This window comes from Phocoena phocoena, chromosome X, assembly GCF_963924675.1.
Source record: "Phocoena phocoena chromosome X, mPhoPho1.1, whole genome shotgun sequence".
NCBI lineage: Eukaryota > Metazoa > Chordata > Mammalia > Artiodactyla > Phocoenidae > Phocoena > Phocoena phocoena.
In genome coordinates, this window is record NC_089240.1 from 122,560,211 (window position 1) to 122,581,064 (window position 20,854).

At 39.8% G+C, this 20,854-nt stretch overlaps 1 pseudogene; it reads right to left on the reverse strand.

Moving 5' to 3' along the window:
• Positions 1–9,037: 9,037 nt before the first annotated feature.
• On the reverse strand, positions 9,038–11,023 carry LOC136142284 (tigger transposable element-derived protein 1-like; annotated as a pseudogene).
• Between the last annotated feature and the right edge of the window lie 9,831 nt (positions 11,024–20,854).

A 20,854-nucleotide genomic window follows, 5' to 3' on the forward strand; every position in this document is an offset into this window, starting at 1 on the left:
TTCTTTTTCTTTCTCACCTGACCTCCAGTACCAGGGTGGCCGCCATGGATGTGTGTGCCCGGATTGCCATGCAAGAAAGAACTTGCTGTTCGGGTGTTCACTTCTTCAGGAACCATCTTAGCTTTCCTGGCAAGGCCACATTCTTCCCAGGTAAACCCTAGGCCATGACTGAAAATGGCAGAGGTATAAGGGCCTGGCCATTTTGGCTAAGGTAGAACTCTCTAACTCTTCCTCTTTGCCCCAGAGCTCTGCTTTAGGTTGGTCAATACTTTTACAAATCCCATCACTGTCTGAGTTTCTCCTCTCTTGATTCTGTTTCCTCTATCCTTCCTGTGCACAGGTGTCAAAACAGCCTAATTTATTTTAAACAGAAATAGAATGTGCAACATACAGAAACATTTAAAGCTAATTTTATTTTTTCTTGTCTTAGTGTTTAAAACATTTGTTATAGCAAAAGATGTTTTAAAAAATGTTTTCCTAAAGGAAAGCACTGAATCATCATGCTGCTAATGGCGGTTATGGCTTTGCTCTGTTCTCTGCAAGACTCCCTCTGCACCCTAAGCATTGAGCCTTTCTCCCAGGAGACTAAAACAGCAGTTCCAACACCAAAGAGCACCACTGACCAAAATATAACAAGGTGTGACAAGGACTGACAGTTATTTTTCCACACCATTCAGAATAGTAAGGGAGTCTGTACTCCCCTGTAAAGCTTTGTCTCCCCAATGACTGTACCTTGGAAACGCATTTATTATATTTCACAGTGTGACTTGACTCTATGATACAAGAAAAAACAATTTTTGAAAGAGAAGCACAAGGTTTAGATAGTTATTTTGGCTGTTGATTGAATCAGTACAGTGTTAACTGGCTGATTCTTATCTAATATTCATACCTCCAGTGTGCAGAGTGCTTTGCCGTTGAGAAATTTCGCCCTCCAATGTTTCATGTGAATCTTCTCACAATTCTGTGAAAGGACAAGAACAAGTAACGTCATCTGTGTCCTACATATAAGGAAAATGAGGTTCATAGAGGTCTTGTGCTTTTTTTCAATGTCACATAGCAGGAAAATGCAAAAGCTGTCACTAGATCCTAGGTTGTTCAAGTCTGACCAAGACCCATTCTCCAATACTATATGGCTTGAGAGATGTTTTACTCTGACAAAATACAAGAAGACATCTGTTATTTCAGTCCCAGCTTTTATCAAATATGGCTTAGTGCATAATAACAAGTGAGGAACATTTGTTTCTTTATTCCGTTTGCATGAGATGTAAAATAAAATGTTCATTAATGAAAATTCCTTTGAAGTAGAATACTTGCACGCTCTGCTTAAGTATTAAAAGCTGCCAGTTCATATTCACTAAGACTGTTGTTGTGCAGAAACTAATTTTGTTGTGACTCCTAATGAAGGTTTAGTGGATATAACAACTCAGGACTGCCATTGGCATTTGGTTACCAACCAACACATTGGACTACCGGATTAGACTCATCAGTAAGCCATTGAACATAACATGACTGTTGAAAACATGTCTAATGATTTTTGGCCCAAGGAAACTAATGAAATTGAACGATTATGCAAGTTTTTTTTTTCTTTTTTTCTTTTGTAGCTCTCAAACTAAGCAGAATAACTTTACTAGCATTAAAAAGTTGAACTTGGAATGAGTTAATGAAACCAGTGAAACTTTTAAATAGGTAATTACACTTGTCATACTAAAGGGAAATAAGAAAAGATATAACAAAGCTTATAGAAATGTGATTTATTCAGGAGAAGGAATTAGGAAAGAAAATAGACATATTTTAATTTGTTTTTATGCAAGCAAAGTGTGGACACCATCTTGTAGTGAAAAATGATTTCAAACATGCAGAATATAGGATAAAAATGGGCAGTGTGCCTTTAATTCCACCTCTCTTTCCCAGAGGCAACAACTGTGAACAGTGTAGTGTCTATTTCTAGCTGTGTGCATGTACAAATAAACATTTTTATATTAATTGGACTCTGTATTGTTCTACTACTCTTATTTTCACTAAATAATATGTATTACAGTTCATTCTATGTAAGTGCATGCATCATTATGTTTAAATATATATTAATCTATAGTATAGATGATACTGCAACTTATTTAGCCACTTCTCAATTAATATCCATTTAAATTGTAGCCCATCAACAGTGTAGTGAGTGACATTGTACATGCCTATTGGTTCACATAAGGATCAGTACCCAGAAATCAAATCATGGGTTGGAAGCGTCTGTACATTTAATATGTATGTATACCCTGCTGAATTGCCTTCCAAAAAGACTACCCATTTATTTTATCCCCAACATGAGATAAATGTTCACAAACATGTATGTTATTATAATTTGAAAAAAATTATCTTTTCAAAGAAACAGCTCTTGGTTTTCTCAATCTTTTCTATTATCTCTATTCTTTTTTTTTAACATCTTTATTGGAGTATAATTGCTTTACAATGGTGTGTTAGTTTCCGCTTTATAACAAAGTGAATCAGCTATACATATACATATGTCCCCATATCCCCTCCCTCTTGCGTCTCCCTCCCTCCCACCCTCCCTATCCCACCGCTCTAGGTGGTCACAAAGCCCCGAGCTGATCTCCCTGTGCTATGCGGCTGCTTCCCACTAGCTATCTGTTTTAGGCTTGGACCAGGGGGAGCTGTGAGGACAATGCGGTCGCAGCCCGCTGAGCTGCTGGGAATGGCTGTGACAGAGGCAGGAAGGCAGAGCTGCAAAGCAGACTGTGGAGCAAAAGCAGCAGGCTCTGGCAGCAGGTGGCAAGGGGAGTGCAAGAGAGGCACGACTTTCCAGCAGCGTCCATCTGTTGTCTTGTCGCTTGTCTGCCAGTCGAATTTAGCCACGTGACTTCTGAAAGCAAACTGCCCTTCACCTTAGAGCGGCCTGTTGACAAACAATAATAGTACTTCCAAGCGAAGAAGTGAAGCACTGGCTTGGTCAGTGAGTGGTTCTTGAAGGAAATAGGGCTGAGAATTTCCTGTTCAGAAACTCTTAAAACACAGACCAGCAACCATCATGGGCACTGAAGGACCCCATGGGGCCCAAAGGCTCTTGTACTAGTGAAGAATCCTGCCCTGCTGTGGCTTCTTAATGTAAACATGAGAGGAGGCAGGAGAGGGCAGGACCCGGGCCCAGCAGGCCTCCCCTTAGAGCAACTCCAGGGATGCCCCGGGCCCCCTGACAGCTCTGCAAATGAGTTGGGTGCTGAAATGAACTGTAACTGTTTGAATATCAGTTGCTTGTATCAATTCAACCCACTGGACTCTGTTTTCAACGGTAGTGGGTTTGGTTTGTTTGTGTGCTTTTCTTTCATTTGGCTTTCTTTCATCAGACTGCCTTCTCTTCCAAGAGAAGCATCTTTGTGGATTGAGTTTTGGCCTGGTGGTTAGGACAAAGAGGAAAAGTTCCTTCTTCCCTATAGCCTTTTCAAAGCCAGGTTGCTAGCCTTGAGCAAGTCGTGAAACTATCTCGGCCTCTCTGCTCTCCTGTTGCCCCAAAGTGTGCTGTGTTTCCTCAACACAAGAGCCCCTCAAGTACAAAGAGTTAAGATGTGAAGTCCTCTGAGCCTACCAGGCCTGGGGCCTTCCGCAGGCCCTCAACGCTGCCCTTAAGTGATTAGTTCAGAAGGGTGTGCAGACTGACAGACAGCAGCTCTTTTAGCCTTCAGGTGAGTGACAAGCCATTCTGTCCCAGATCTGCACGCTCTCCCATTCACAGGGCTTGACACGGAGCTGTGGAACTGTGCCTTAGCTGTTGCTGGAGCTATGCATTTCTGGGAATGTGTTCCTTCCCTTTGTGTCACACCCAGGACGCAGCTTTGTCAAATTACTCTTCTGATCTATCCCAGTGGCTTGCTATTTTATTTTAATTAAATTTATTATTTTTTCTTAAGGACTATAAGTTGCTTGACAGGAACTGCATTTGTGATTCAGATGGGAACTGGCTTTCCAGCTCAGTTATTTTACCCCATCTTTAAAAAAATTGAGATATAATTGACATATAACATTGTGTAAGTTTAATGTGTTGATTTGATGCATTTATATATTTTTGCGATATGATGACCGCCGTAGAATTAGCTGCCACCTCCATCACATAACATAATTATCATTTTGTCTTACACCGTCTTAAACCAATGAAGAACTTGTTTTCAGATAGGAATTCATAGGAGTGTTAAAGGTGGCTATAGCATAAGCACAAGTCATGAAGTGTTGACAGGTACGTGGGGTAACTGATTTTGGTCAGTTTTAAAGGTCAACACGTCTTCCTTCCTGCTTCCGGCCCCTGGGTTGAAGCGTCTGTAAACTAATGGGCAATTTTTGTTTTACCAGGTTTCCTTAATCCCCAGGCCAGATGTGTTAAATCTCCCCCAGGTTTCTCTTAACGAAGTGACAGCAGGTTTTAATCTTCCTGTACACACTGCAGCAGCTGTGCAAACATTTCATTAACAAAAGAAAAGTGGGAAGCATTAAACCTGTGGGTAACTTGTGCCTAGCATTTGACATCAGTAGACTTTAAGATGCCCCAAGTAAGGATAAATCTGTGCGCCTTAAATTCTACTTTAGTTCAACAAGCTTGAGTAGTCATAACAAAGAAATTAAACCCCATTTAAGGAATTAAAAAATGTAAGAAGAAACTCTGAATTAGTATTCGGCAGCACAGTTCTCTAAAAGCATATGTGGCAGAAATAATAAAACAAAGCAACTTCCAGACAAAAATTCACATTCTGAATGGGAAAGCTATAAAATGTGAGTCAGGCAAGTCTTTTAAATGAAAAACTGTTTAATATAATATTTACATGCTGTCCTTCATACGTTTTTGGAATTATGTCGACATTTGTTCTCAAGATACAAAATTGTACAAAGATAGCTGGAAAGTCAACACTGGGACTTTGATTTGTCCTGGCTTTATTACCATTAAAGTGATTTATTATGTTTATTTCACAGTTCTCTTCCCTGAGAATTTTTAATATATTCCTGATGTTTTATTAGTTGGAGAATTTTTTTTTATATCAAAGAACCTGCCTATGGATTCTGTACTTACTGGTATAAAAAGTAAGGACAAATCTCTACTGCCTTCCTAGCTCATTTTTATTTGAACATAATTCATACTATGTACAAACAGAAATATTTATCACCTACTTTCTATCTTAAAGTGTTCAGGCTACTATACTTTTAGGTGTACGCCCCTTCCTCCATGTAGTCCCTCCTAATCCAATAGTAGAAAACGATTTCCCGCAATCTTCCCATAGGGCTTTTTTATACTCCTCTCATAGTATTCATCATATAGTTCACTGCATTATAGTTCTTTGTGTACGTGTTAATCTTCCTACTCCATAGTGAGCTCCTTGAGGTCGTGTACTAGGGCTAATCCAAAGTTGTTTTTACCCACAACCAACACTTGACCACAAATGTCTGCTGAATGAAGCCCTTGGGTAGAATGCAATGCTTATGGTGGGGATCTTACTTTCCTCCTCTTCAGCTATTTGTTTCAGTGAGCATACACTTTTATGCCCAGTGGTATGCTGGGTCTGGAGAGGGTTACAGGGTGAAAGAAAGGTAAAAGACATTTCAGGGAAGAAATTTGCCAGTCAACAATAAACATTATCTGGAAGTTTAATAAAAATAATCTTGTAGTTATTTGGGGTTAAATGAATTTATATTACATTTAAAATTTCCATCACAAGAGAAGTCCTTGAAATCTAAACAAAAAGGCTCAGTCTTGGCAATTCTTCATTCCTTTTCCTGTAGGTGATATTGTTTTTTATTTAGAGGTGGTTGACTAGTCCTCTGTCTGGGGAACCTGTCACGAGGGAAACTGTGTAGTTCTAATGCTTATGAAGTCTTTCAAACCTTCATCTTTAGGAATGAGCCTGGGGTGCTTGCAAATGCCAGGGACTTAGGACCAGAGACTTTCTTTCTCCATGTCTGGAATGGGGCCCAGGAAAGGGCCTTTTAACAACTCCCTTCCCTGTCCCCCTCAATACGCACACACTCAACACCAGCAATGCAAGTGGCTCTGATGCGAGTGATACAAAGACTACACAGAGACACCTTGTCTTAGGCCTTCCTAGCCTACTTCCCACTTACTAGTTCATTTTCAAAGTCCGTATAAGTACTGAGTACTAATACAAGTACTGAGTACGAATATACTGAGTACTGAGCACTAATATAAAACACGAATTAGTACTAATTAGTCCTAATATAAAGTGCTATTAGTACTAAAGTACTATTAGTATTGAGTACCAATATAAGTCAGTATTAGTGCTGAGGACTAACTGCCGGTTCTTGGGGAGAGAAAATCTCAGAGAAAGTGACATTTGAGCTAGGCCCTGAAGAGTGAGAACAGAAATTCAGAAAGACTTTCCAAACAGAGAGCAAAAAGTTTTGGGGATCAAAAGGAGTACTAGAGAATGGACTTGAGTATATGGGGAGGGGGAAGGGTAAACTGTGACAAAGCGAGAGAGTGGCGTGGACATATATACACTGCCAAACATAAAATAGCTAGCTAGTGGGAAGCAGCCGCATAGCACACGGAGATCAGTTTGGTGCTTTGTGACCACCTAGAGCGGTGGGATAGGGAGGGTGGGAGGGAGGGAGACGCAAGAGGGAAGAGATATGGGGATATATGTATATGAATAGCTGATTCACTTTGTTATAAAGCAGAAACTAACACACCATTGTAAAGCAATTATACTCCAATAAAGATGTAAAAAAAAAAAAAGGAGCACATGTAGCCAGGGAACAGCAAGCAGGCTGGTGTGGTCCAAGTCGAGGTCAGAGGGAGAGTAGTAAGAGTCCCAGCTCAACTAGTTGCTAGCTGAATGACCCTGGAAAGATACATAACCTCTCTGAACCTCAATTTCCTCACCTGGAAGATGATGATAATAACACCTAACAAGCTGTAAGAGTTAAAGAAGGTATATGTGAAGAACATCGCATTTTTCTGGCTCAAAGTAGGTCTTTAAGAAATAGTAGTTATTATTAATACTATCCGTATGGTTGGAATTTTCCATCAGTAAAATGAATACATGAACATAAGGTTAAAAAAAAAGAGAGATAAACTATAAAATTCAAAACACCCTCATCCATTTATTCATGAATTATCAAGGGAATTGAGGCACAACTGAGCTAAGCTTTAATCCTCCTATTCATTGAACTGCATCTATGGACAATTTAAAATGTGTCCAACACTGGGCAATTCTCTCAGTTCTCTTTTCCCTTTTCAATGTGTAGACACAGCCAGGTGGCAACTTTGTTCTATTTCATCAAAGAATAAAACATCTTAATCCTGAAATCCGGGCCCAGTCATAACCCATACTCCCCCTGCACAAACAGGATCTGTTTCTCCAATAATGGAAATTCCCCATCGCCTGAGGAACGCAGTCAGAGTTCCTTAGTACAACTGCATACTTTCCAATCTCTGGTTGCTGCCTGCTCTCTCACCACCAGCTTGAAGTAGCATCTGATAATTCAGGAGAATTCATCTTACTAGAACATAGCTATAACTTAAATACATTCTTTCCCACCAAAACATAAAACTGTTAGCAAAAGCAGAAGTCTTGAATATTCAATGTTTATTCTAGCAAATGAGTTCATTTTTTATAAGTACTTTGAACAGTGCCTGGCTCTTGGTAAGTGCTGCCTACATGTTAAATAAAATAGATAAAATATCTTCAACCTTATCAGGAAAGGGAACATGCTAAATGCTCACTCTCTCCTCCCTTTCTTAAGATTGCCCCCGAGTGCAATCTGGTTTTTGTGGGTTTCTTTTCCTCAATTGGTCATTCCAAAATAGATCTCTTAGAGAAGCCTTTCTCAGCCCAATGGCCGGAGCTGTGTGCTGTTGGGTGAATTATTGGAACTGAGAAGGGAAAAAAGAAGAGAACAAACAGATACTAAAGAATAAACATTTGATTGCTAGTTTGTAGACAAGTGCTTGAGAGTCAGAGTTCTAGGATTCTTAGAAATATGTTTTACATGGAGGCTGCATAATGCAAATCTAAATATATTATCTTCCTTACCTGTTATCAAAGTCTGTGAAGAGGTATAATTATACTCTTGTTCTAGACAGTACTCTTCATCCCTGCTTTGATTATTGCAAAGTATCTCAGATGCATATTTGAGCATCACAACAGCACCCATTACATAAGTAAAAGCCCAGCACGTTGGCAGTTTACACATCTTCTTCATTGAAGCAGGAAGAGGGTGTTAAACTTTATTCATATAAGTCTGTAGTTTCAGTAAATTCAAGAGCCCCTTTGGAGCTGTCCTAATTCCCCTGTACAAGATGCTTGGGGCTTTTCCATTGGAAGGTTATTTTCCTCTGTTCTTCAGAAACTTCTCCAAGAAATTTCTACTCCACTTTTTTGTGACCATAAATTTGCGTTTTCACTTGTGCCGGTGAGTGTTGTGGCCTCTCCCGTTGCGGAGCACAGGCTCCGGACGCGCAGGCTCAGTGGCCATGGCTCAGGGGCCCAGCCGCTCCGCGGCATGTGGGATCTTCCCGGACCGGGGCACCAACCTGTGTCCCCTGCATTGGCAGACGGGCTCTCAACCACTGCACCACCAGGGAAGACCCCTGGTGAATGTTTTAATTTATGCTTTCAATAGGTTATAAATAGCCACCTGTCCTGAGCACTTATCTCATCACTAAGGCTTGTTGAGTAGACAGAACTCAGCACCCATGAAACCCCTGATCCCTGAACTTGACACACTCGTAGCCTAGAGAGAGAGACAAGACACTGAAGAGTAACTAGACACTCATTTCAAATGCAGTACAGGCACACCTCGGAGCTATTGGGGTTTGGTTCCAGACCACCACAATAAAGCAAATGTTGCAATAAAGTGAGTCACGTGAATGTTTTGGATTTCTGGTACCTATAAAAATTATAGTTATACTATACTGTAGTCTATTAAGTGTGCAGTCACATTATGTCTAAAAAAACAATGTACATACCTTAATTTAACAATACTTTATTGCTAAAAAGTGCGAACCATCATCTGAGCCTTCAGCAAATCATGATCTTTTTGCTGATGAAGGGTTTTGCCTCGATGTTGATGGCTCTTGACTGATCAGGGTGGTGATTGCTAAAGGTTGGGGTGGAAGCAGCACTTTCTTAAAATTAGACAACAGTGAAATTTGCCACATTGATTGACTCTTCCTTTCACAAATGATTTCTCTGTAGCATGCAAAGCTGTTTGATAGCATTTTACCCACAGTAGAACTTCTTTTAAATTTGGAGTCGATCCTATCAAACCCTGCTGCTGCTTTATCAACTAAGTTGATGTCATATTCTAAATCCTTTGTTGCCATTTCAGCAATCTTCTCAGCATCCTCACCAGGAGTAGATTCCATCTCAAGAAACCGCTTTCTTTTCTCATCCATAAGAAGCAACTCCTCATCCCTTAAAGTTTTATCATGAGATTGCAGCAATTCTGATTACATCTTCAGGCTCCACTTCTGATTCTAGTTCTCTTGCTGTTTCTATCACATCTGCAGTTACTTCCTCCACTGAAGTCTTGAACCCCTCAAAGTCATCCATGAGGGTTGGAATAAACTTCTTCCAAGCTCCTGTGGTTGTTGATATTTTGACCTCTTCCCATGAATCACAAATGTTCTTAATGGCATCAAGAATGGTGAATCCTTTCCAGAAGGTTTTCAATTTATAGTTAACCCTTGAACAACACGGGGGTTAGGGGCGCCAACCCTCAGTGCAGTCAAAAACCCACATATAATTTATAGTCTGTCTTCCCCTTACATGCGGTTCCTCTGTATTCACAGTTCCATATTGGCGGGTTCAACCAACCACAGATTGTGCATGTAGTACTGCAGTATTTACTATTGAAAAAAAGATCTGTGTGTAAGTGGCCCAGCACAGTTCAAACCTGTGTTGCTCAAGGGTCAACTGTACTTTGCCCAGATCTATCAGAGGAATCACTATTTATGGCAGGTATAGCCTTATGAAATGTATTCCTTAAATAATAAGACTTGAAATTTGAGATGACTTCTTGATCCATGGGCTGCAAAATGGATATTGTGTTAGCAGGCAGGAAAACAACATGAATCTCCTTGTACATCTCCATCAGATCTCTTGGGTGACCAAGTGCATTGTCAATGAGCAGTAATACTTTGAATGGAATCTTTGTTTCTGAGCAGAAGATCTCAACAGTGGGGCTTAGAATATTCAGTAAGCCATATTGTAAACAGATGTGTTGTCATCCAGGCTTTGTTGTTCCATTTATAGAGCACAAGAAGGGTAGATTTAGCATAATTCTTAAGGGCCCTAGGATTTTCAGAATGGTAAGTGAGCCCTGGCTTCAACTGAAAGTCACCAGCCACATTAGCCTTGAACAAGAGAGTCAGCCACTCCTTTGAAGCTTTAAAATCAGGTATTGACTTCTCCTCTCTAGCTATGAAAGAGGCCTCTTCTTCCAATAGAAGGCTGTTTCATCTCCATTGAAAATCTGTTGTGTAGTATAGCCGCCTTCACGAATGATCTTAGCTAGATCTTCTGGATAACTTGCTGCAGCTTCTATATCAGCACTTGCTGCTTCACCTTGCACTTTTATGTTATGGGGATGGATTCTTTATACCTCATGAACCAACCTCTGTCAGCTTCAGACTTTTCTTCTGCAGCTTCCTCACCTGTCTCAGCCTTCATAGAATTGAAGAGAATTAGGGCCTTGCTCTAGATTAGGCTTTGGCCTAAGGGAATGTTGTGGCTGGTTTGATCTTCTCTCCAGACCCCTAAAATTTTCTCCACATCAGCAATAAGGCTGTTTTGCTTTCTAATCATTCATATATTCACTGGAATAGCACTTTTAATTTCCTTCAAGAAGTTTTCTTCTGTATTCACAACTTGGCTGTTTGGTGCAAGAGACCTAGCTTTCAGCCTTTCCCGGCTTTCGACATGCCTTCCTCACTAAGCTTAATTATTTCTAGCTTTTGATGTAATGTGAGAGACGTGCAACTCTTCCTTTTACCTGACCACTTGGATGACATTGTAGGGTTATTAATTGACCTGATTTCAATATAGTTGTGTCTCAGGGAATAGGGAGGCCTGTGGAGAGGGAGAGAGATGGGGGAACAGCCGGTTGGGGGAGCAGTCAGAACACACATAATATTTATTGATTATCCTCATGGTCATATATGGGAACAGTTCATGGCCCCCAAACAAAGACAGTAGTAACATCAGAGATCACTGATTACAGATCACCATAACACATATAATAATAAAGAAAAAGTTTGAAATACTGTGAGAATTACCAAAATGTGACACAGAGACATGAAGTGAGCAAATGCTGTTGGAAAGATGGTGCTGATAGACTTGCTCAACACAGGGTTGCCACAAACCATCAATTTGTAAAAAAAACAGTGTCTGAGAAGTGCAGTAAAGTGAAGTACAAAAAAACTAGGTGTGCCTGTACTCGTAAGTGCTCATTCTGTGCCAGGTACTGTACTTAATACTTTTCATGCAATAATCCCCATAATAACCCTGTGAGGTTGAGATCAATATTATCCTCATTTTGTAGATGACAAAAGTGAGAGATGGGAGCACATCAGTATACAGGTTAATATTTGGTCCATTGGAGTCACCCTGGTTTTGCCTCAGTGGGGATAAGAAGTAGACATACTCTTGGTGTCAAGACAACTCTCTGTGAATGAACCAGATTCAGTCATGGGAATGCTGCTCGGAATTCTTTTTCTTGACTAGATGCGAATAGGCTCTTCTAGGACCTGAGAGTCCCTCCACCCCTCCAGATTCAGAGGGACAATGCCCTCGGGGTGGAAGGCTTGGTTTGCCATCATGGGAAGCTTGGGGAGAGTTCTCTTTTCTAATGTCATACTCAAGGTTCTGGATGCTCCATGTTTTTTTCCAACTCACATAGGACAGTGGTTGACTTCCCAGATCTGGAGACAGAGGGCCTGAAGTCACATCCCAGTTCTTCCTTTTTCTTGCTGTATGTCCTTAGCAAAGTGACCTACCTTCTCTGCACCTCAGCTTCTTCACTTGTAAAATAGGATTGATAGTGATACCTATCTTATATGTTTGTTGGAGAGTTAGAACAGGCCTAGCTAGGAGGAGGCACTCAATACGTGGTGCCTGTTGTTATACATATCTTACTAAGGGATCGTTCTTAGTTGCCTTGAACTTCTTTCAATCTTCGGCCCCTACTGTTTTGTAGTGATAACTAAGGTCCACGTGTAACCCTAACATTTGTCCTCTCTACAGGGCACTGAAGCAGCCCTGCTTGGTTGATGCAGTTTGCCAACTTCCTTTACATTTTGCCACCTTCATAATTGCTTTGGATTCATTTGGATTTCTGCCATTGAGTAGTCTGTTTGCCTCGAGTGTGCAAGTCAACACTCAGTTGGAAAGAATGCTGAACTCACTGAGAAAGAACACCCACTTAGGGGACTTCCCTGGTGATCCAGTGGTTAAGACACCACGCTTCCACTGCAGGGGGCATGGGCTCGGTCCCTGGTCTGTTGGGGAACTAAGATCCTATGTGCCTCACAGCGTGGTCAAAAAACAGAAACAAAACAAAACAAAACAAAGGCACCCATTTGAATTCTATACATCAGTATTGTTCCATAATTGAGAATCATTGAAGAATCTTCCATAGAAAGTGCTGCAGACTGTGGGAGGAAAAAGTGTCCATTAATGAGTCACAAGGATCATGCAAAGATTCTGTTTATTCAACAAGCATTTTGGAGAACGTACTATGCACCAGACTCTCTAACTGACACTGGGGATAAAGTAATGAAAAAAATGTTTTTGCCATTTAGAAGCTTGTAGTCTAGTGGGAAAAGCAGATGATTAGGACAGAGTGTGGCAAGTCCTATGGTGAAAATAAGTAAAAGTACCGTGGGGAGGACCTAGCTCAGCCTCCTGTTAGAAGCTGTTCAGCTTAGAGAATGAGAAAAGCCCTTGCATAGCACAGATCCAGCCCACCCCCCTTCACACGTAATGTTGTAGCAGCCTCCCAACTATTCTTCATGGCTCCCCCGACTCCAATCCATTTTTGGCAGAACTGCAGGTGAATTTGTTGAAAAGATATTGGCAAAGAAAAGAAATGGATAAAAGTCAAACCAGACAAAGCAGCATATGTGTCAAAATTGTATCATCTCCTGTGACTGTACAACTGTACACACACACACACACACACACACACACACACGAATTAAGTTTTGTATACCTTAAGGCAGTTTTGAAATGTGTTTATGTGCTTTTATGCATTTCTGGCCATTTATCTTTCTTAGAAAATATTTTTGAAAATTTCTATAAATGCTGGGAAAGTTTTGCGGTTGTTAAGCGAGTTTCTTTGTTAATAACTTTCATTCATTTTTTTGAATTAAAAAAGTTCAATTCAATTTTGAAATTATATTAACTCTGCATGTTTTTCAATATTGCTTGAATTTAAAAATTTTTGCCTCTGGCTCTAAATGAATTGTCAGGAAGTAAAGTGCTCAAAAGCAATATTACCAGCCACTAGCTCACTTATTAATGACTTTCGTTCATCTCAAGGTGACTCTAGAACATGTTAGATATTCACAAGATATTTTTTCCATTGTCTAGATAATTATTCTTTTCAACTTTAAATTCATTTTTTGGTCGGGAGGCTTATTTTTACCTATTTAGTATTTTTAAACCACTGTACATTGATTTTTATTTTGTATTTCAGCAGGGTTAACAGTCTTCATAGCAAAGAAAAACACAAAGAAATCTTCTAGGAGGAATAAGAGGATGAGTGCTTTGCTTTTTGAATAGTTTTGAAATAGGCATTACATTTTAAAATATTGATTTAGCATTCATATCAAAATGTGAAATGAAGAGATGAGAAATCGGTTCTGTAGCTCACTTCTTATTTGTTAACCTTTCCAATACCAGTAGGCATTTTGTATTTCTCAATGTACTTAATTAGATATTCTACTCCTTTAGATTGACCAATCACAGTGAATAAAGATAATGTAGACAAGACCTGCTAAATACTGACCCAGCTACCCTGGAAATGTTCATTTTTCTGTCAATTCACTGTGTCAGCTTATCTGCCAATTCAACCGTTTTCAAACAAAATCTTCAATTTCCTTTCTACCGTCCCCAGAGTTTACCACTTAAAACCTGCCTGTCGCCAAGGCTATTTTTTGCTTCAAAAAAATCCTCTACCTCATTAGCAGGATAAATCGCACATTTCTTAGCTTACCATTCAGCACTGAGGGCATAAGAGATACTCAATTACTTTTGTTGGTCATAAGAATAACAATACTTTGTAGTGTGCTTAATATGTGCTACACATTATACTGAGTGTTTTCATGGATTATGTCATACAGTTCCACAAAATGACTTTATGTGTCAGGTGCTAATGTTATCTTCCTTTTCCAGATAAGAAAATGGGAACTCAGAGAGGTTAATAGCCACCCCAAGGATACACTGAATTTGAACTCACCTCTGTTCGACTCTCGTGTTCTTTACACTGCTTTCTACTATATATCATTAGTCATATTTCTACAGCTCTAAAACCTAGCTCTGCAAGTTAATTTTAACTTTTTATCATGCTAAAAATACATAAAATATACCCTTTTATCCATTTCTAAGTGTACAATTCAGTGTCATTAAGTAATTTACAATGTTGTGCAACTGTCACTATCATCTATCACTAAAATTTTTTGTTATCCCCAAAAGAAACGTTTTACCCATCGAACAATAACCCCCATCCTCCCTTACCCACAATCCCTGGTAACCTCTATTCTACTTTCTCTCTCTGTAAATTTGCCTATTCTAGGTACCTCATATTAGTGGAATCATATTTGTCCTTGTATATCTGACTTCTTTCACTTAGTATAATGTTTTCAAGGTTCATCCATGTTGTAACGTGTACCAAAATTTCCTTCCTTTTAAGGCTGAATAATATTCTGTTATGTGTATATACCACATTTCACTTATTCATTCATCTATTGATGGGCATTTGGGTTGTTTCTACCTTTTGGCTATTATGAACATTGATGTACAAGTATCTGTTATACAGTAATTCCATTTTTAATTTTTTGAGGAACCACCATACTGTTTTCTTTTCTTTCTTTTTTTCTATTGAAGTATAAATGACTTACAATATTATATTAGTTTCAGGTGTACCTCATAGTGATTCAATATTTTTATACATTATGAAATGATCACCATGATAAGTCAGGTTACCATCTATCACCATATAATGCTATTACAATATTTTTGACATATTCCCTGCACTGTACAATACATCCCTGTGACTTATTTTATAGCTGGAAGTTTGTACCTCTTAATCCCCTTCACCTATCCCTCCACCCCCTCCCCTCTGGTAGCCATCAGTTTGTTCTTTGCATCTATGAGTCTGTTTCTGTTTTGTTATGTTTGTTCATTTGTTTTGTTTTTGAGATTTTACATGTAAATGAAATTGTATGGTATTTGTCTTTCTCTGTCTGACTTATTTCACTTCGCGTAATACCCTCTAGGTCCATCCATGTTGTCACAAATGGCAAGATTTCACTCTTTTTTATGGCTGAGTAATATTCCATTGCATATATATACCACATCTTCTTTATCCATTTATCTATCAATGGACACTCAGGTTGCTTCCATATCTTGGCTATTGTAAATAATGCTGCAGTGAACATTGGGGTACAAATATCTTTTTGAATTCGTCTTTTCATTTTCTTCAGATAAATATCCAGGAGTGGAATTGCTAGATCGTATGGTGGTTCTATTTTTAAGTTTTTTTTTTTTTAATTTTATTTATTTATTTTTGGTTGTGTTGGGTCTTCGTTTCTGTGCGTGGGCTTTCTCTAGTTGCGGTGAGTGGGGGCCACTCTTCATCGCGGTGCACGGGCCTCTCACTATCGCGGCCTCTCTTGTTGTGGAGCACAAGCTCCAGACGCGCAGGCTCAGTAGTTGTGGCTCACGGGCCTAGTTGCTCCGCGGCATGTGGGATCTTCCCAGACCAGGGCTCGAGCCCGTGTCCCCTGCATTGGCAGGCAGATTCTCAGCCGCTGCGCCACCAGGGAAGCCCCTATTTTTAAGTTTTCAAGAAACCTGCCATACAGTTTTCCATAGTGGCTACACCAATTTCCATTCCCACCAACAGTGCACAAGGGTTCTCTTTTCTCCACATCCTTGTCAACACTTTTTATTTCTTGTCTTTTTGATAACAGGCATTCTGACAGGTGTGAGGTGGTATCTCACTGTGGTTTTGGTTTGCATTTCCCTGATGAGCGAGGTTGAGCATCATTTTATGTGCCTGTTCCACTGTACTCTTTTCTACTGCAGCTGCACCATTTTACATTCCCACCAGCAAAGCACAAGTGTTCCAATATCTCTGCATCCTCTCCAACATTTGTCATTTTTTTATAATAACCATCCTAATGGGTGTCAAGTGGCATTTCATGTTGGTTCTGATTTGTATTTCCGTAATTACTAGTGGTACTGAGCCTCTTTTCATGTGCTTATTGGCCATTTGTATTTCTTCTTTGGAGAAATGTGTCTCCATGTCCTTTGCCCATTTTTAAAAATGGTTTGTATGTTGTTTTGTTGTTGGGTTTTTAATTTTTTAATAAAAATGTTCAAGGAGCCTGAACTACATATAGGGTACTGTGAGAGATAAGAAAGAAAGACAGTTTTGACCCTCCAGGTGTAGTAGCAGTAAGGCAACTAAGACAAATATCTGAAGGATGAATAGATGTGGATGAGAAGTGCCCAGAGGCACTGATACAGGGGAGAAGGAGACAGGACATCTCCTTTCAGTGTTTTCAGAAGTAATCAGCTAAGCCTGTGTGAAATCAGTGGACTGGAAATGAGCTTTAAAGGCTGAATTGGATTTCAGTGGACACAGATGGGGAGGGAGGACATTCAGGTATGAGATTCAGCATAGTCAAAACATGGATGTAGGAAAGCTCAGGTCAGGTTTGTGCACCAGCAACTATAGTTCAGTTTGTTCACAAAGGTTGAATAAGGTTTTACTGCAGAGGGCCTTGAAGGGCAAAATACCAGATTTCTAACTACTCTCATAAGCCATAGGGAGCTTGTGGACATTTTGAGAAGGAAAGAGATCTGAAGAGGGCTTGGTCTTGATTAATATGCCCTCCATTCTTATGCTTTTGTTTAGCAGAATGTCACGTAGCTTCTAGGAGATACTTTGCCCATATCCGGCATCCAAGAAATGATTTATTGCTAGCCCAGAGCCCTTGGCACCAGTCTGTTTTCTGATATGTCATTTATCTGAATATGTAGAAAATCAATGGAATTTTTAACAGGCTGACTCTCCATATAATTACTTTGTCAAAGCTACCAATGCTTTTCCAGAATAATGAATGGGTTACCTGAGTGTGTCTTTTATTCCAATGAATTTTGTAGGAACTGCAACTGTTGTATCAGTGTGTCTTTGCTGGGCCAATTAAGAAGAAAATGGAGCTATTACAAACAGAACACATGACTCCAAACCAGCCCTCAATCATTTTCTGGCTGCAGATATGAAACCCTAGTTGGTTCCAGCCTACATTCTGTGATTCAGTCCTGTGATGATAAATGTGAATAGTGGTTTATTTTTTTTCAAAATAGACACAATCCACATTGAAGTCAACACAGAGGAGGAAAAGGTTTTCTTACAGTTACCAGATGGAATGGCATATTTTTCTTCCCCCATGGAAGAACAGTGTTTGTGGTTTCTGAGATCAGCAGAAGCTGAGGCATTGGTGAGCTCGTTCAGTGTTTACAATGGCTTCAGCTTCACATTATTCAAGAATAAACCAAAAGGCCATCTTCACGTGTCTGTAACAATTTAAAACAACTCAGACTCGCTCTAAAGGGTCAATATTTCTACCACATAAAGATGTTATTGTCAAAAAGCAAAAGGGAAAAAATTCTCAGTAGTTGCAATGAATTAATGTGAATAGTTAAGGCTGAAGATCACTACATTTATGGGCCAGGCACTGTGCTAGACATTTGTCACATTTACTTCTCCCAACATCCCTGTGGGTAGATGTTATTCTCCTCAAATTATAGATGAGGCAACAGTTATGTAGAGTTATGCAGTAGTCAGACTTGGCTAATGGATGACTCCAGAATCTATGGCTTAACACAACAAAGGTTAATTTTTTATTCCTGTCATAATCTAATTGGGTCAACAGGGAACTCTGCTTCAGGGACTTGGGGTTCTTCCATCAAGGACTCACACCCTCTTAGAGAGCCTTGGACTTCTCCACTGGATTTTTTTTTTTTTTTTGCATCCAACTGGCAGGTGATAGAAGGGAGAACCAAGGAGGATGGCTTGAGAGGTGCTAGAAACCCATCTACTGCAGTACACATTCCATTGGCCAAAACTCAGCCACATGAACCCACCTAATTGCAAGTGGGCCAGGAAATGTGATCTAATGGTGTGACAAGGGAGAGAGGGAGAAAGCAGATGCTAGCGAGTACAAGAATGCTTTGCTACAGCGTACCATTCTGATTACCAAATTTCCTTGCACTCTTCTTCTGCATATACAACACATTAACTCTCTACTCCTCCCATCGGTAGATTGTAGCCAAGATCCCCATCTGTTTATTGCATCCATCTCTGGTGAGGTAAGACATATTCCTTTCCATTAGGTTCAGATATGGCTCCATTGGGCTCTGTGCTTTATGAAGTAAAAAGGTAGGTCACTCATCCCTCACACCAATACCACTCAGGATACAATGGCACCATCTAGCAGTCCAATCCCTTTTTATTTATAAACAATTAAACAGATATTTGAAGAAGGCACATGACTTCTTTGAGGTAGAGCTTGATCAAGAATCCAGGTCACCTGACTCTCAGTATAATGTTATAAGTTACCTTACCTTTGTTAAATTGTTAAAATGTGGGCCATTAATATGAGTCATTGAATGGGAGGAGAGTTTTAGGATATAATTCAATCCCCCATCCCATATGCAATCTCTTGCTACTTGCCTAATGTATCTTTGTCTGCTAGGAGTCCACTCTTAAAGCATCACAGGACCTCCTTGTGAAAGGCAGACAGGTATTTGAGGCCCATTAAAGTTAGAGTGTTGGCCATAAAAGGCTTTTCTGATTCTGTCAGGAGCTCACTGTGCTTGTGGCAATGAGCACACCATAAGGAATGATGGTGACAACAATAGCAGTAACTAGTAGAATTTACTGAGACTCACTGTGTAGAAGCACATTATGTGGATTATTTTAATAAAGCTTCACAAATCCCTATGAAAATGGTATTATTATTATTCCCATTTTACAGGTATAGAAAATGAGGCTCAGTGTAAAGCCGCTTGCCTAAGTTACTCAGCTAGGAACTAGCAGAGCCAGATTTCAACACAAGGCTATCTTTCACTGAAGCCTGTGCTCCTAAGAACCAATGACAGATGAGTTTTATTGGACCTTTGTTGCTTGCCATCAAGCCATCAGCCACTGCAGCCACCCCCAGATGGTGCACCCTGAGGGGAATTCAAGATGGAGAAAAACAGGAAACATTCTGTGCTCTCAATACTGGCCCTAGATAGTTAAGATGAATATTTAAGGAATAATTTCAATTAGTCCAGACTCTTGCATTTTCCCATACATAGAAACTGGCTAAAAGCATTAACTTGAGATGTCTGGTTTTTGTGATTAGCAGTAATGCTTTGATATTTGACTATATGTTTGTTTTGTTTTGTTTTCAGCAAAAAACCCTATATACCCTGGCTCTTCCCTTACCTCTTCGGAGCAGTTCCTCAGAGCTGAGAGGCTGCCCCCTGGGCTATAGTCCTCAGTAAGGTCCCCAAATAAAACTTAATTCATAATTTTAGGTTATGTGTTTTTCTTCAGTTGACACTGTCTTAGAAAAAAATGGAACAGTGCTGGCTAGGAGTGGAACATGACACGTGCCTGACTTTTTCATAGGACAAGAGGGAAGAAATGAGGGGCAAAGCACTGCTGCTGAGCGCTGACTCCTTAAAAGTACAGAACCACTTGTGTTCCTCTTGGTGTAACAATTCCTAATGATTGATGCAAGGTCAGGCCTTTTGAAATTTTCAGTGCATGGCACTAGAGTTGAAATTAGAATTTGCCCAACATACCTTGGAGAGGAAGTCCATTCCTTCTTGAGGGGTAGCATGCTTGGGCCTTTTTCATGTTTTATGCTGTCATGGTTAAAGATGGGGTAGAGTGGAAGTGAGATGACTCAAAACAGCATCTTTCTGGCAAAGAAGTTTCAACTGTGTTTCCAAAAGTTGGACAAGAGCAGGTGACGTCAATTCATGCACATGTATTCCTTTCAAATCATTTGCTACAGGAAAATCTAATTCCTAGGTTGTATGAAGGCTGCACATGCCCATGGAAGGGAGAGAAGGTTGAAGTCCAAACTCCAGGTGCACCAAGGCAGACAACTGCAGGCATGAAAAAACAAGCAGGCAAAGTAAATAGTTTCCAAATGATTTTTCATCTTACGAATTCTTTTTATGCAGCATTTATGTGACATGTTTTTGGAAAGGTGAGTAAATAGAGACAAAAGAGTTGATGCAATTATGAGACAAATCAAAGTATGTAATTAGTCACGTGTGGATTCTTACATGTCACTTGTGCACATACCCACACATCCACGCATGCGTACTGGTTTGTTTCCCTCAATTGCAATCATGCTATCTGGTCAGTTTTATGACTATACAATTCACTTAACAATATTACATGGAGACCTTTTCATGTCAGTGTGTATATGAATAGATCTGCTTTAGTCTTTTTAATGGCTGAATAGTATGCCCTGGTATACAGGTTTTCTAATTTACTTCAACAATTCCTTCTGGTAAACATTGTTTTCTGTTTTTCATTGTTACAGAAA